The sequence below is a fragment of the Eurosta solidaginis genome, chromosome 4 (genome assembly GCF_040869045.1).
Source record: "Eurosta solidaginis isolate ZX-2024a chromosome 4, ASM4086904v1, whole genome shotgun sequence".
NCBI lineage: Eukaryota > Metazoa > Arthropoda > Insecta > Diptera > Tephritidae > Eurosta > Eurosta solidaginis.
In genome coordinates this window covers 190,685,659-190,698,809 of record NC_090322.1, presented here as the reverse complement: position 1 = coordinate 190,698,809, position 13,151 = coordinate 190,685,659, and the positions used below count along the sequence as shown (strand labels likewise).

The 13,151-nt window shown below is 35.3% G+C and overlaps 1 protein-coding gene and 1 long non-coding RNA gene across 4 annotated transcripts in view; one reads left to right on the top strand and one right to left on the bottom strand.

The window, feature by feature from the left end:
* The window catches only part of LOC137250806 (uncharacterized), a 56,155-nt gene extending 45,890 nt beyond the window's left edge, over positions 1–10,265 (top strand). Inside the window, exons 2-3 of the long non-coding RNA XR_010953083.1 lie at positions 10,029–10,128; positions 10,203–10,265. This is a non-coding gene — a long non-coding RNA (uncharacterized lncRNA). The remainder of the gene's footprint in view (positions 1–10,028; positions 10,129–10,202) is intronic.
* LOC137250804 (3',5'-cyclic-AMP phosphodiesterase-like) overlaps positions 1–13,151 on the bottom strand; it is an 801,094-nt gene that overhangs the window by 398,822 nt on the left and 389,121 nt on the right. The window lies entirely within an intron of this gene.

Genomic DNA, 13,151 nt, shown 5'->3' with positions numbered 1-13,151 from the left:
AAGTAAAAAAAAATGAAGTTTCGCAGGCTCGAAATTTATTTTTTTTTTTTGGTATGTGTAGTGGAACTTTTTTTCCTGAGCCCAAATCGAAAAATTAATGGCGCGATATCGGTAAATAAATCGACCCAGTCTATTGAGCATACTAGAGATACCAATATCATTTGCATACTTTTAGAGTTCTGAGAGTTTCGGGAGTAAATGCCAATAATCACGGGATTTAAAGGAATCTATAACTTCTTGATGGCGGCTGCCGTGGTTGAGGTGATAGCGTGTTCCGCCTACCACATCGAAGATAATGGATTCACGGATCCTGGAATTTAAGAAACAAGTTTTTTCGATTAGAAGAAAGTTTTTCTGCGCTCTGGCACCCCTCGGCATTGATTTGTCAAGCACTTCAAGTGTATTTTTGCCACGAAATCTTTGCAGAGAAAACTTATCTGCCTTGCAGATGATGCCGTTCGGAGTCGGGACCTGCCAATATGTAGGGAAAAATTATAAAGGAGCACGACGCAAATTGGAAGAGAAGCTTATACTAAAATCTCCGCGGTGGTTATCGCTCGCCTTACATTATTTTTAATTTCTTGATTATGATGCGACTTTTACGGAGAGAAATCATTTCTTAGGCAGATCTGTGAAATAGTGATTTAAAATTTAAATGATTTTGAACTATATGGAGTTGTTTTCAGGCAATAGTATATAGTCCTTATATATATGTATTAGCTAATTATTATAAACATATACATACTTTCGAATATATATGTGTGTGCAAAGTGACTCAAATAATTTAATGACAGTGCACAAAATTTAATGAGTTTAGAAATAAGACAGCATTGCTAAATGGAAAATATGTGCAATTTTTAGCTTAAGAGCTGCAATAAAAGTTTATGATTGCGGTTAAACACTAAATGGTTTTATGGCAAAAAGGAATTAGAGAAACCATAAAACTAAATATTACTAAATTAGAAGTGAGCATAAACTTATCTTGATTGCTTTTGTAAGCATTTCATGTGGCTTTCTATGCAAAGTACTCAGGGCTGAAAGTGGGGAAGTGAAACAATTTGCCAGCAAAGTTTATTGAATAAATTTAAGTATGCGATGAGATAAATATATAAGTTTTTTTGTGTATGTGAAAGTACTACTAAATATTTACATTAAGAAAAATTAATAAATCGAATGGCATCACTCGTACAGTTAAAGAAAAACAGTGAAGAGAGCAATAAAAATTGAAGTCAACTGGCTATTGCAAACGAATATCGTTGGTCATCCTCAAAACTTAGAAATACATTTTTGTTTGCTGTTGCATTACAAATCGCCGACGCTAATTGGAAGTATGGAGGAAGATCAAGGCTTCCTCACTGTCTATACTAACGCAGAGGGGGTCATCCTTTCCACTTCTTCCATTTATGGATGCGGGAAGGAATACCTTCTGTCTCGTAATGTTATCAAGAACGTAATTTCTAATCCCTATGTATCTAGTGATATTGCTCAGTGTCAGTAGGCAAAGCCCTAGTAAAGATAACACCATACCAGTAACTCCTTCTGCCGTTTTCTTTATAGTGAGTCTTTTCAAAATTCGGCTTAGCGTATAGATCCGGTCGATAGTAGAATTAACAGGTATAAAGCCACATAAATAATTTCAAGACAGCTCCTTTATCTTGTGCTACTTTCACACATTACTTTGGAAAGAACCAATCATTCCTACTTCCTGCCGCATGCAGTGTATGTCAGGCCGAGATCTATGCCATAGGCAGAGCAGCAGCTGCTTGAAGATTGTATGGTCTCCGAGACCGACCTAACATTCTTTGGTGACAGCCAAGCCGCCCTAAGAGCATTAGAGTCCAATATGATAAAATCGGATATCGTGCGGAGGTCTCAAGCCTCGCTGGCCTCTATAAGTCATCTCAATGGGTCATTGAGCACAGCGGTATTGAAGGGAATGAACTCGCAGATGAGATGGCTGGGAAGGATTCCGATTTGGACAATTGAAATGGACAGCTCCGTCCGACCACCGCTGAGTTATATCCTGGGAAGAATCGAGGAATATGAGAACAGATTTGCTATGGACCAGCAGTGTTGACTGCAAAGTCTCAAGGTCCTTGTGGCCATGCTTGGATAGGAAAGGCACCAGCTTCCTTCTCAAACTGAAGAAATCCGCGGTGAGGGTACTTACGGGTGTCATCACAGATCATTGTGCTATCGCACCAATGTTCCGATGGTGGCGAATACCAACAAGCTCCCTCTGCAGAAGCTGTCAGGATGAGGAAAAAGAGTAGTCGATCTACCACTTTCTCTGCCGATGTCTGGGGCTTCAAAGAAGATGACTCAAATTTCTGGGCTCACGGTTCTTCGACAACCTGGCAGAGGTTGGGAAGGCGCACTTCTCGCTTCTTCTTGGGTTTATCAGGGAAAGCAAGCGGTTCGTTGAGGACCACTAGGAGGTAATGGTGCTAAACAAATGTGCCGCCACCCTACACTTACTGCGGGCACTCACAATGGACAAAAATGTCTCTGAGTGGAAGTGTAAGTGTGAGTTGTGAGGTAGTACTTGTCAATTATGAGTATGTGGGAATTAAAAGCATTTTATCAACTAATTTATCTATATAAATATTTTATATTAAGTCGCTAAATATCGTTGTACGCCCCTCACTTCACATAGAATGCTCCAATTTTAAAACCGTTTTTGCATTTGAAAGCTTAGCTAGTGAGGTGGAGATTTTCAATATTATTTGAACGTATATATTACTGTGGCGTGGCATATTGCCAAAATGTAATCATAAATCATAAAACTTTTGTTTACACAGCTATAACTTCAAAACGGATGGGCCGATTGGAATATTTCCTTCTTTGCAGAGAGACCTTGAAATATTTAACTTCGTTCTGCGTTATAAAAAAATACATGATTCCCCTAATATGAGCAAAATTATTTAAACAAAAGTAACATTTTTTCCAAAAAAGGCTCTGTGTGTGTTTGTTCGTTGTGAACTGTGTGACAAAACTTGCTTTGATAGGGACAATATTCGTTACATACATTCATATGCACAGCGTGGCATTTGCTAGCGTTATTTAACTTCATAAGTACATTTATAGGTATGTATGGATGTATAATCATTTTATATCAGTTTGACATATGCTTATACCTACATATCTATGCGAGTTGCCAACTAAATGCAATATAAATGGTTAATAATAAATAATAAATACTCTTTCCTTAAAAATTTTAAATTTTTAATTCTTCAATCAAATTTAGTTTGTTTATGTATATTTGTATGTACATTAACCTGGGTCGATTTGTATGGACGAAAGTTAACCGATATTGCGCCATCGATTTTTCGATAGGATTTGGGCTCAGGAAAAAAAGTTCCACTACGCATAACCAAAAAAATAAATTTCGAGCCTGCGAAAGAAAATGGCGAAAGGGTAAATTTTTCGACCAAAACACTCCCCAAAACCCAAAAAAATATTTTTTTTTTTTTTCAAAAAAATGTTGTAAAAACCTTGGCCATTTTTTTCGCACGCTCGAAAATTATTTTTTTGGGTAGGCGTAGTGGAATCTTTTTTTCCTGAGCCCAAATCCTATCGATGGCGCGATATCCGTTAATAAATCGACACAGTCTAATGTACAAGAAGGATGTATGTTTGTATGGTTATGGACTCCGAAACTATTAAGCCGGTTTTATTCCAATTTGCAGGGCCGCTTCACAGCAACCCGAAGTAAGTGTTGCTTCTCGGGAAGTGGACCCGGAATCCAACTATTCGAACAATTTCTATTCGTGAGTCGATTTGCCTGAAATTTGGTTTATAGATTAGTATTAACAACAATTTTTTTCCGGGAAATGGACTCGGACTGGGGCTGGGACTTAGATTGAGCTGGAACTGTAACTGGAACTGGAGCTGGGAATAGGGAGTGGAGAAGAATAAAAAGAATTTGAGAGATGAAACATGACGGAAAGAGGAAGAGACTGAGAAAGAGATAGAGTTAGACGAAGATAGAGAGATAGGGATAGATGGAGCTAAAAATAAGTGAGGGGAAGACGGAGCGGGAGAGAGAGAGACGTTGAGAAAGAGAAAGGCAGAAGGAGGAGGGAATAAAAGAATAAGAAAAACTGGGAGAAAGGTAAAGTAATTTTTAAGACTTATGCAGATAGACCAAAGTTAGAGCCGAACAACATCTGATGTGTCTGCTAATTATAAATGAAATATTTCTAGGGTGCGCAATCAAAACTCGTCATAAAATTATTTAACAGGTGAATTTAATATGAGTTTTATTTAGAATGAATATTTGTATCAACTAAGGCTTTGATTTATATGCTAAGACCATGAATGAACACACCTACAAATTTCGATATAGATTTTTTGAAAGTGGGCGTTGTTGCCAACCGGTTCTGTTTATTTATACGTATTTATATAAAAAAGCATGAGCAATTTTCTTGCCAAGTTTCAACATAATATTGTTACGAATATTAGCAACACTAAGGAGTACTGTCATCTCTAAGCCGATGCTAAGAGTGACTTGTATGCACATCCATAAATCAATCATTGTGTATCTACATAAACGAATCAATCATTATGTCTACACATATGTACGTACACGCAGCGGTGAAGCAACGCACAAACACACGCAGATATCTTATCTGAGATATGCAATTATAATTGTGCAAGTGTCGCTCACAAACAAACGCGCATGAGCTGTGAGAGAAGCTACAAAAATTGTGCATCTGTAGTTATAGCTGAGAAACTTATAGCAGATAACCAACTAGTAGATTCTAGAACAGAACCGCCTAGAAAAGTCAACGAGTAAACCAAACAGAATAAAAGGCGACAACAGTAGAGGCGCTACAATCAGTTTTGATTAAGCACGCTATCTGTCGATCAAAAGAAGTGTTATTTTGAAAGTAGTCTAATAAAGACCATTTTGCATTATTGAATATTGAAGTTATTTATTCAACAGTTTAGTGATTCGAACCTTAGTAGAAGATTTGAAATAAGCGCAATTGCATTAAATTCGTTACAATATCTTCAATGACCTTTGATTGAAAGCTTGAAAAACTTCAAAATTTTCAACTTTTTCCAAGATTGCACCAAACTGAAATATTTAGAATAGAAAAAGAAGGCGCGTTTATTATCTGATTTCGACAATTTTCAATAAAAATACATTTTGCTTTTAGATCAGCCCGTGTATTAAATTTGGTGAAGATATATCAATATTTGCTTATCGTGTTAATAGATGAAAGGAAAAGCGTACAACTGGGTATAAAAATCGGCCGTGGCCTCCAGCCGATTTTCGGCCCATTTTTACAAGAAACGGTGTTTGTTATAAAAGCAATCCTCGATTTATAGTGTTAGTGTAATCATAGAATGATGACCCAAAAAAGAGCTGGGGCAACGCACAGTTTCAAAATTTTTCTTATTTTAATACACCATGTTACTTCTGTTGTAATATATTAGTATAATTAATTTTTCTCCATAAAGGTGTTGAGTTTTTTATTGTCATTAGACTTTGAAAAAACAGATTCTGAATTGTCTTAATTTTCTCAAAGTGCAAAAATAATAGCAAGGACAACTTTAATGATAGATTTCAATATGGTATCCGCAAACAACTTTTCACTTACGGCTTTAAAACTTTTTAATTATCTTCTTGTTAATGTGAGCGATGTCACGCTCCTTTTCCAAGATTTTTCCAAATTCTTATTTCTCGTCATAAAATCAGCTGATGTATCCAGTTTGATCACATCGTCGGCATTAGATTATAAAATAATCGCATTAAACCTTCTTGTAAATTTTCGATATCGAAAAAGTGAGCGTAATTATCGTGCGATTTAACTCATTTTCAAAACCCATCTATTCTTGGTCCAATTAATCCAGTAAACTAAATTTCCTGATGATGCCTAAATTTTTACTCAAGCTAACGTGTAAACTTTCGCACGGATGGATGGCCGGTAAGACGGATGGACATGGTCCTAGGAAAATCTTTATCGACACTGGTTATTTTGATATACCTACATCTATCATATATCTGTCTATATTCCTTTACACAAATCTAATGCACCTTTATGCTATTTAGGTTTTAAAATTCTGTGTACAAGTACAGTTGTGTATAAATATAGTTCTTGCATTATGTCCATGTACAAAGCTTAGGACATTGTCTGTAATTGGAAAATATAAACTGCTACAAATAGCACTAAATTTATTAAACTGCTGGATTAAGTGCACACATATATAACAAGAAACCACAAGTGCTATATATTACTAACATTTTTAAACGGTTTTATTTAGCTTGACTTGACAGGCTGCCTGCTGGCCGGCACGAATTTTGTAATTGAAATTTAATTAACCTTTAACCTCCCGATAAGCTAAAAGCTTGAAACTTCGAATATAGTTCAGAACCCGATGACAATGCAATAATAAGAAAAAACTCCGATAGGTGGCGCATGGATCGAAATATTTCAAAAAATCGTATTTGAGATCCAATTTGGTTCATATTTGGAACACATAAAACATACAAGAATAGAAAGAGACCTATGAAAAAAGTCGCCGCTAGGTAGCGCAAGGATTGAGACATTCAAAAAAATCGTATTTGTCGTCCGATTTGGCTCATATTTGGAACAAATATTACATACAGTCCGGTAGAAGTGAAATCAAAATATTTTGGAGTTCGATAAGGGACAAGCATACGTGGCGCAGAGTCGAGTAAAGTCATTGGAAGGATTATGTATTGAGGACTTAGTTTGTAACAAATTATCAGGAAAGAATCCGTGTGATAATGAGTTACTACTTGAACTAAATATAATGAGAAATAAAAGGCAATTAAATAAAGGCTAAAGACTTGAAAATAAAATAATTTAAAAAAATTTTTAAGTTAAACGGTTTTATTGAAAAAAATACTTACATGAAGTAATAATAATACTAAGAGCTAGAAAATAATTAGGTAGGTCCTAGGTACTAGTCATCACACTCCTCATCAATCTAGGGCGTTGATCAGACAATTAAATAAAAGCGTTGGACGCGTCAAATTTCTACTGATAGTCATAAGTAAGACCAACTGAACCTTAATCAGGTTATGCTACGCCTCACATTTTTAGAAATTTCACGCGTCCAGAGCTTTTATTTAATTGTCTGATCACGGCCCTAGATTGAATTAACAGACATAGTATTAGACGATATAATAAATATCACTAAGAAATTTAAAAACAAATATGGCGGGAAAAAGCTTTTGTCGGAAGGTGTATTTAAAAATGCCATGATATATACTGCTCACTTCTACAAAGAAGTCATAAATGATTCATTAAACAACAGCATTGTTCCTAATTTGTGGAAAATATCTACAATAGTACCTGTGGAAAAAGTTAAAAATACAGTGAAGCAGGAGGAACTACGTCTAATCAATACATTACCTGCAGATGAAAAAATAATGGAAACAGTGGTTAAATATCAACTAGTAGCATACTTAGAAAAACACGATATAATTATACCTTAGCAATCTGGGTTTAGGAAATGTCATTCTTGTGAAACAGCACTGAATATGATAATTGCAGAATGAAAAGAGGATATAAGTGACAAAAAAGTTGTGTTATCGGTCTTCCTAGACTTAAAACGGGCTTTCGAAACAATTAAATAGCAATATTCTGTTGGATGTCATATTTAAAATTGGTATTAGGGGAAAGGAATTGGAATGGTTCCGAAGTTACTTGAGCAACATGAAGCAAAGAACGATAATTGGAAATTCAATATCATCGGTTGTTGATGTAAATATTGGCCTACCGCAAAGCTCAGTACTGGCACCAATATTGCTTACAATATACATTCACGATATTAAATCATGCTTAAAGCATTGGAAGATTCGTCTATTTGCGGATGATGCATTGATTACCATCAGTGAAAGAAATACGGATTGTGCTATGTCAAAGATGCAAGAGGATTTGGAAACCTTATACAAATCGCTGTGCCTAAGAAAGTTGAAAGTAAATGTGGATAAAACCAAATTTATGGTATTTTCGAAAAACTTAAGTATCACTGTTATTAATTATCCAAGCAATGTTAACATGAAAACAAGTAAGGAAGGCTAAGTTCGAGTGTAACCGAACATTACATACTCAGCTGAGGGCTTTGGAGACAAAATAAGGGAAAATCACAATGTAGGAAAATGAACCTAGGGTAAACCTGGAATGTGTTTATGTGACATGTATATCAAGTGGAAGGTATTAAAGAGTATTTTAAAAGGGAGTGGGCCTTAGTTCTATAGGTGGACGCTTTTTCGAGATATCGCTATAGAGGTGGACCAGGGGTGACTCTACAATGCGCGTGTACGATATGGGTACCAAATGAAAGGTGTTACTGATTATTTAAAGCGTAGTGGACCTTAGTTCTATAGGTGGACGCCTTTTCGATATATCGCAATAAGGGTGGACCAGGGGTGACTCTAGAATTTGTTTGTACGGTATGGATACCAAATGAAAGGTGTTAATGTGTATTTTAAAAGAGAGTTCCCCTTAGTTGTATATGTGAAGACGTTTTCGAGATATTGGCCAAAATGTGGACCAGGGTGACCCAGAACATCATCTGTCGGGTACCGCTAATTTATTTATATATTTGATACCACGAAGAGTATTCCTGCCGAAATTCCAAGGGCTTGTGATTTGGCCCTCCAGAACTTTTTCATTTTCTTCTACTTAATACGGCAGGTGTCACTCCATTTTCAAAGTTTTTTCTAAAGTTATATGTTGCGTCAATAAACCAATCCAATTACCATGTTTCATCTCTTTTTTCATATTTGGTACAGAACTATGACATTTTTTAATTTTTCGTAGTTTTCGATATCGAAAAAGTGGGCGTGGTCATAGTCGGATTTCGGCCATTTTCTATACCAAGATAAAGTGAGTTCATATAAGCACGTGAACTAAGTTTAGTACAGATATATCCATTTTTGCTTAAGTTATCGTGTTAACGGCCGAGCGGAAGGCCAGACGGTCGACTGTGTATAAAAACTGGGCTTAGCTTCAACCGTTTTCGCCCATTTTCACAGAAAACAGTGGGCGTGTACGTCATCCGATTTTGCTAATTTTTATTTAGCACACATATAGTAATAGGAGGAACGTGCCTGCCAAATTTTATCATGATATCTTCAACGACTGCGAAATTACAGCTTGAAAAATTTTTAAATTACCTTCTTTTAAAAGTGGGCGGTGCGACGCCCATTGTCCAAAATTTTACTAATTTTCTATTTTGCGTCATAAGGTCAACGCACCTACCAAGTTTCATCGCTATATCCGTTTTTGGTAATGAACTATCGCACTTTTTCGGTTATTCGAAATTTTCGATATCGAAAAAGTGGGCGTGGTTGTAGTCCGATTTCGTTCATTTTAAATAGCGATCTGAGATGAGCGTCCAGGAACGTACATAGCAAATTTCATCAAGATACCTCAAAATTTACTCAAGTTATCGTGTTTACGGACGGACGGACGGACGGACATGGCTAACTGAATTTCTTTTTTCGCCCAGATTATTTTGATATATAGAAGTCTATATCTACCTCTTAGTTTATGCTGTTACGGACTACCGTTATGCGAACGAAGTTAATACACTCTCTGAGCTCTGCTCAGCTGAGTATAAAAACTTCAAATACAGCAAAACAAGGCAATGCGATTAATTTTAAGATGTTCGAATAGAACACCTAGAAGTACAATGTTAAATATGTTAAATTGGCTTAGTATAAAACAGTCCATAAGTTACTTTACATTGAAATTTATTCATTATGTGAAATTAGGAATATTTCCAAAGTACCTGGGCAACAAAATACATTTTAATCATGAAATTCACAACTATGAAACTAGAGGAAGTAAAAATATAAGACTGGCTATGGTAAGAACTGAGTTCGCTAAAAAGATTTTAGAATATATAGGTTATAAAATGTATAATGAATTACCAAATGAGATAAAAGGCTGTAAAAATATTAATAAGTTTAAAGAAAAATTATTTGTATTATGTAAATCATTAAATTTGTAATGAACTTTTTCTTTTTTAATTTAAACTAGGTCTTAAAGACCGTGAATAAATACAAAATGAGAAGTGTGATGACTAGTACCTAGGACCTACCTAATTATTTTCTAGCTCTTAGTATTATTACTACTTCATGTAAGTATTGTTTTCAATAAAACTGTTTAACTTAAATTTTTAATTTTTATTTTATTCATATTCAACTGAGGCAGATGATGGACACGTCAGGATTCACGCTCATTTTGAAAAATGTTAATGAAATTGTCTTTCCCAAGCCACAGTAGCAGTAATAGATGTTAAAATAAGAAATATATGTCTGTGTTTTTCATAAAAAAAAAAAAAAACAACCAACAACAAAGCATTAAAACTACAGCTGCGCTGATGTGGAAAATAAAAATAGAAAATTGTTTCATTACAAGTGCTTTCACGTCATTTACTTTGTCTTGCTGCTTCTGCTGTTTAGTTGCACTTTTGAGTGTGTAAGTGTGTATGTGTTTTTTTAGATTTGTAAGTAAGCGTAATTTCTCTTTTTGCCACCCCAAGCGCAACAAGTTGTGACCAACAACAGACGTGACAAAAAACAAATGTGACAGCTGGCAAAATAACAAAAGTTTCTTACAAGAGCAGCGCGTTAAACAGAATGAACAAAATTTGTCCACGTCAAATAATTTCTTAACATACACATGCACATGTCAGTGTGCAACAGTTGGCCACATTTGTGGTATGGATTAGTGTCTGTCAAAACAGTGGCAGACAAAATGTAATTTAAAAACAGAAACGAAGCTTAGAATGAAAGTTGTGTTCTGCTTCGTAACACCCTATCGAGGAAAGCAAAGCAAAGGAAAAGAAGAGTGGGAAAGAGAAGAGGAAGAGTAAACGAAAACGCAAGGATAGAAAGGGAAAAGAAACAAGAAAAGGATGGGAGCGAGAAGGAAAGATTACATTACAAAAGGAAACCAAACCCGAAGCTGGAACCGAACACAGACGACATGCTAAAGATTTCTTATCGAAGTTTTACCGCCTTTTTATCGATGAAGTATCGATTTGACATACATATATAGGTGTAAAACTTCGATAAGAAATTAATAGCACACCGTGCTACGATACATATCGATATCAAGGTTTGTCATGAGTTATCGATTTTGTCCGAAGAGTTGTCGGTTTGATACCGAGAAGCTATTGATTAGTTATCGAAAATTTATGGATATATAATAAAAAATTATCGATTTGATAATGATAAAGTGATTAATATGTTATCGAAAAGTTATAGATTGTTTATCGATAAGCCATCGGAAAAATGTCGGTATCTTATTGCAGTATTTGGCGATCACCATGTGATTCACGGTTCGAATACCGGTGAAACCTTTGATAACATTACAAAATTGCCTGATGATGATTACGTTGGCGGTTTTCGAAATGGTCCATCGCAATATGCCAGTAAATGTTTCTTTCTTTTCAGGTTCTCTTAGAAAAAAAAAATAATAATTGAAATTCAATTATTATAAGCCGGTGTTAAGCTCATGAATTCTTAAAAATATAAGTATAAACTGAACACACCATTAAACAAACATACATAAATATGTACAACTGAGCCCGAGTTGACAAAGCTTCTCATTCGCAACGAAGAAGAACTTTACAAAAACAAATCTACATGGCACACAAATCAATATAGAGACAGAATGTCTCAATTGTGTTGTTAGTGTAGAAATGAGAAAACCTGAATTAAGCATGAAAACAAATACCAGCAGGATGGCCTAGTGGTTAAAGGCTACTGCAGTTTCACCATGTGATTCACGGTTCGAATACCGGTGAAACCTTTGATAACATTACAAAATTGCCTGATGATGATTACGTTGGCGGTTTTCGAAATGGTCCATCGCAATATGCCAGTAAATGTTTCTTTCTTTTCAGGTTCTCTTAGAAAAAAAAAATAATAATTGAAATTCAATTATTATAAGCCGGTGTTAAGCTCATGAATTCTTAAAAATATAAGTATAAACTGAACACACCATTAAACAAACATACATAAATATGTACAACTGAGCCCGAGTTGACAAAGCTTCTCATTCGCAACGAAGAAGAACTTTACAAAAACAAATCTACATGGCACACAAATCAATATAGAGACAGAATGTCTCAATTGTGTTGTTAGTGTAGAAATGAGAAAACCTGAATTAAGCATGAAAACAAATACCAGCAGGATGGCCTAGTGGTTAAAGGCTACTGCAGTTTCACCATGTGATTCACGGTTCGAATACCGGTGAAACCTTTGATAACATTACAAAATTGCCTGATGATGATTACGTTGGCGGTTTTCGAAATGGTCCATCGCAATATGCCAGTAAATGTTTCTTTCTTTTCAGGTTCTCTTAGAAAAAAAATAATAATTGAAATTCAATTATTATAAGCCGGTGTTAAGCTCATGAATTCTTAAAAATATAAGTATAAACTGAACACACCATTAAACAAACATACATAAATATGTACAACTGAGCCCGAGTTGACAAAGCTTCTCATTCGCAACGAAGAAGAACTTTACAAAAACAAATCTACATGGCACACAAATCAATATAGAGACAGAATGTCTCAATTGTGTTGTTAGTGTAGAAATGAGAAAACCTGAATTAAGCATGAAAACAAATACCAGCAGGATGGCCTAGTGGTTAAAGGCTACTGCAGTTTCACCATGTGATTCACGGTTCGAATACCGGTGAAACCTTTGATAACATTACAAAATTGCCTGATGATGATTACGTTGGCGGTTTTCGAAATGGTCCATCGCAATATGCCAGTAAATGTTTCTTTCTTTTCAGGTTCTCTTAGAAAAAAAAATAATAATTGAAATTCAATTATTATAAGCCGGTGTTAAGCTCATGAATTCTTAAAAAGATAAAAGTATTTGTTATTAAAATGCTAAAGCTATAATATCGAAAAGTCATCGAATAAGCTAACGATTGAAAATTTATCGATATATTATTAACAAAAATATCAATTTTGATGCCACTGATTAGAGCTGGTCATCAAAGACGCAAATGAGTGGTCGTGTTCATTTGGCAAAGGGGGATGTCGCCTAGAAGCAAAGTCTGTTAGGCAATGTAGTAAAGATCATACCGAATTTGGAAGGGCGGAGCAATTAGGGAATATGGGCAATCTCTAGTTGT